A 5,035-nucleotide genomic window follows, 5' to 3' on the forward strand; every position below is an offset into this window, starting at 1 on the left:
CTGTGCAACATACCTTTGAAATAAATTGTTTTAACATTGGGATGGTTGAGCCCCAAAATTACTTTGAATTATGGAATGGAAGAGAGTTACCAATTTTCACAGGTTGGATTTCTTTAAATGGCTATATTCAATCGTCGTGTTTGGGGAAGTCCCTCAGAATTAAGGCGGAAAAATGACCCATTGATGGGAGTGAAAAGAACTTTCTTTAAGAAAGGAAGCTGTAAGTGTATGTGCTTTCTATTCTGTTGTATCTTATGCAGAAACCTAGCTAGGGACACTTATTCCTCTTTATTATTCTCTATTGAAATTCATGGAGTTTAAAGGAACCTGAATCATAATGAGAAGGATGTGATTTATTATTATTCAGAAAATGTTAATGATCAGAGAAGCCAAGAGCTTATGTTAGCATAAAATACTTAATGTCACATTCTGTATTTACCAAAATGGAGGCACAATTATGTCAACTAATTTATATTTAATCCATTGTTGGAATAATTTATTTATGAAAATTAACTTGAATAACATTGCAATCAGTGGGAGAACTGAGCTGGGGAAGGCATAAATAGCATCAATAAATAATGAAGTGAAATAAATAAGTGAAGAGGAACTGTAGTTCACACTTAGAAGCAAGGTAGGGCTGTGTGTTCTTACCTCACATGGAAGAAAAAGACATGATCTGGTGTGCAAATGTCACTGAAATATGGAGTGGGCTGATCTGGGTTTCAGGGAATGGCTCTATTTTACACCAACCGACCACTGTCTTCCAGCATGCTCTGTCCACAATCTCTCCCTGCCTTTGTCTACTATTTGTGGAAGATTTCATCACTTTCTGGTCATTTTCAGTTTGAAGAACAGCTTTATTCAAGTAACTATTATGGGTACTTACTCTCCACTCATATATCCAATGGAAGAATATCCATTGGAAAAAGCTCTCATCTACCTCTTCTGCCTCTCTCACTGCTTCTTGAATAGTGGTTGTCCAACACTGCCTGGGACTGGGTAGGCAAGGTAATTCTGGGATAAGGTTTTTAGCTAAAATGAAAAAAAATCAATAAAGGAGTGTATATTAATTTGCTAAGGCTTCCATAACAAGGTACCACAAACTGGGCAGCTTAAATAACAGAAATTTATTGTCGCACAGTTGTAGAGGCTAGAATTCTACAGTATTGACAGTATTGGTTCCTTCTGAGGGTCACAAGAGAGAATATGTTCCATGTTTTCTCTCCTAGATTTTGTTGGTTTGCTGGCAATATCTGGTGTTCCTTGGCTTCTCCATCTCCTCAATCTCTGCCTTCATCTTCACCTGACATTCTCCGTGTGTGTGTGTGTGTGTGTGTGTATCCATGTTCAAATATCCCCTTAAAGACACCAGTCATATTGGATTAAGGACCCACACTAATCCAGGATGACATGCTAATTAATGACATCTGCAATAACCCTATTTCCAAAAAAGGTCACAATCTATGTACTGGAGATTTGGGTCTTTGTACACAATTCAACCCATAACAGAGTCCAAAAGTAGATTTGAGTTGACAGCAGAAAGAATCAGCAAACTTGAAAACAGATCAATAGAGATCACAAATCCTCAGAGCAATGTGGGCATCACTAAACACACCCATAAATGCATAATAAAGTACCGGACAAAGAGGAAAAAATGTATTCAAAGAAATAATGCCTGAAATTGATTGGGGTTGGAGAGTTGGGCATAGGGAGCAAGAAAATAGATGAGAGGTAGAAAAATAGGTAGGGTAGAAAATAGCTAAAAATGGTTTACAGCAGAAATATCCAATTTTAATTTCTATTATGTGCTCTGCTTTGTTATCCCACCACATTACCCAACTCTTCAACACAATTCTACTGCACACAATGAACACACGTGGTTAGTTTTAGGAAAAATGAGGAAAAGAATCACTGGTATGTGGAAGAAACCATTGGACACAAGTAATCAAATGGAAGAAAGATGGAGAAATCAAAGCCAGTTGACAGCCATAAACGGCTGAAAAACTGCAAGAAACATTGGGTTTCACACTGCACTTCAGACAGGGTTTGAACTAGTTTTAATTCAACCTTCAGAGGCAAGCAAAAAACAGCCAGATTGCAATTTTTATTTTAAGTTCAAAAATGGAGAACACAATTACCTTCCAAATGATCCTAAAAGCTTCATGGAAAAAGGACTTGGGGTTAGCTGCCTTTTCACACAAGCTACCACACGGCTTCAAAAGATGTCTAAACAATGAGTCGCAGAGCATACGAATTCCTATTGCTTCTTTCCTGCCTCAGATAAGTGTGTTTTCTTTTTCTTTTAAGGGTGATTTAATTCCCATCACATTTTTTGCATACCTGAGGGAACAGAAGTAAGTTGAACTTACAACTGTGATTTCTGCTGTAAGATCATTTCCCATCTTTCAGTGTGAACCTTCTTACCCGGGGAAAAAAGATTCCAAACTGCTTGGCTGCAGGCTCACATCATGATCCATAAAACTCTCCGCTATACCCCAACAGTGAGCCACCCCAGAAGGGACCTGCCGTTCTCGCTACTGCAAATCTTTTCAAAATGTGTGTACTCGTTTGTTTTAAGGTGAACCCTTTCATGAAAAAGACAAACACTCTTCAATAAAGATTCTGTAAATCTAAGATCTGAGGAAATCTGTGAGCAGCAAACAAATACAAGTGAATGAAGAAAAGGTGGATTAGTAGAAAAGTCTTTGGGGATAATTCATCATCTTTTTTGTTGAGGTATAACTGACATATTATATCAGGGTTTTTATATTTTTAATGACATGTACCACGGCAGCTGTCCTCTGTTCCTCTCTAACGTTGTAAGAACAGCCTTTTCCTTGAATGAAAAATACTAACTACAGTATCGTTCTTTCCTTGGAAAAGAATGTTATTTTCACACGTTAACAAGCAACCTCTGGCTATAACTTAGCAAAGCAAAAGCACTGCTGAGAAATGAGCAGCACAGCGCCCCGACCCTGAGTCAACCTCAAGGTCAAGGAGCAACTGATACTGAGAAAGTGTTTGTCTTCCGGCTGAATTGCAGGGCAAGCTGAGAAAGAGCAGCTAAGATTAATGCGGGGGACAGTGGACAGAATCCTGCGCCCCTGGAGGGATGAGCATAACATTGCAGCCAGGTGTGTCACACCGTTCACTGGCTGTGCAACCTTGACCCTGGCCAAGTTAACTTTTTAAGCCTAAGTTTCTCTTATATGTAAAAGGAAGATAGTACTTTTTACCTCACAATATTGTTCTGGGGCATAAATAAGACACTGTGGGTAACACTCCTAGCTAAGTTGGCAAAAATTCGTTTTTTTCCCCTATTGTCATCCCTATATTATAGATCTAAAATCAAATCTTTACAACTAAGGCTTGAGAATTATTTTTGAATGTTTGTTTTAAAAAGTATTTTTGTTGTGAATAAACATAACGTGGAGAATTCGTGATCGTAATTAGAATGGAAGGAGGTGTAAGCTGAGAACGATTTTTGATGCTCAGATAAAGGACAGTGAATGAAACCTTCATGTCATTATGTCACCTAGAAGCAGCACACCTAATATCACTTCTTGAGAAATTATTAATTTAAATCAGTAAACATAAAGTTATCAAGAGACAGAAAGTGCCATAGAGCACTGCGGCTGCTTTAATAAACTGTAAGCAGGTCTCCCCTGTCTTGCAGAGCAGTATCTGTCTGTCACTTTCCCCATCTACGCAAATTAACAGGAGGCAGATGGCAGGGTTATAATCGTATCCTGGTTCGAATTGGCACTTTTGAATTTTCTGGAAAATAAAAGTGATTTCATTAACCAATACTCAAGCAATTGACTGATCCCTGCAGCAGGTCTACAGACTCTATCTACGATGATATGTACAGAACTCTGTTTTTAGGAAGTCCCATAGGGCTAGCTTGGAGAACACTAGGAACCTGTGGGACTTACAAGGGCTGTCGAGGGTATGTTTCCCTGTGTTCCTAAGGAGTCAGCATCCATTGTTTGCTGTGTAAAGAGGCAGGACATCATAGATGGCTAATGGCACCCAGTGCTCCACTTTCTCTGGTGGCCCTCCTACATCCCAGGCATCACAGTAGTCAAGAAGGGTGGGCCCAGGCAGCCGGCTGAGGGAGGGGAGTCTCTCGAGAGAGGGGAGATACCCAGTTAGAACCTCAGAGCCTGGGGAGTCACATTCCTATTCCTCTGGTACCCCAGATAACTACCACCACCAGGCAACCTGGGTTGGGCAAGTAGGTGGCAAAGGTGGGAAAACTGGAAAACTTCAGCAGCGGGGCTAAAGCAAGGGCTTGAGATGGGGGTGGGAGTTAGCATCCTAACTTAGAACTCTTTTTCCCATGGGCATTTTGTTACAGAGTAGACTCTGTACCTATGATTAACGTCACAATTACATATAAAGAAGCTCATAGTTAACGGAGCCTTTAGGGAGCTGGATGGAGCCTAAAGAAACAAACAAAAATGACCAAATATAGTGACTGCCAGGCCAGAAGATTCAGGTTTACAACTACTGTCCTGAGGTGCCATTTGGTTTGGGCATTCCTGGACTTCACATTTGTAACAAAATAGTATTAATTTGTATCAAAATAAGCCAGGCTGGGTTTGAGCCTGCAGCTTCTGTCCTGGTCTCATGTGTGAGATGCAGAGTTCTCCTTTTAGTGTGGGGTTAAATTTGAAAGAACCTGTGATATCCATGAGTCAACCACACCCCACATTGCAAAGATGCTCCAGTGGAAATTTTGGCTGTGTTTCCTAAGGACAAAGAAAAATCTAGGCCAGTGAAGCATAGCAAACAAAGGTCTCTTTAAGTCCAGGTCTCTATCTAGATGCAAGTGTTGCTCCAAAAGGGTTTCATCTTAAGCCATTAGCAGTTCAGCCTGATGAGAGCCAAGGATATTACTGAAGGTGGTGACAAGATAGAGAAAGGGTCTTTATGACACAATCTGAAGGTTTCATAACTTGGCAGAGGTTTGTCCCGGTCTCTACAATCCTGTAAACCACTTTGGGATTTATATGAGTGGCCACAGATCCTA

Source organism: Miniopterus schreibersii (genome assembly GCF_964146895.1).
Source record: "Miniopterus schreibersii genome assembly, chromosome: 3".
Classification (NCBI taxonomy): domain Eukaryota; kingdom Metazoa; phylum Chordata; class Mammalia; order Chiroptera; family Miniopteridae; genus Miniopterus; species Miniopterus schreibersii.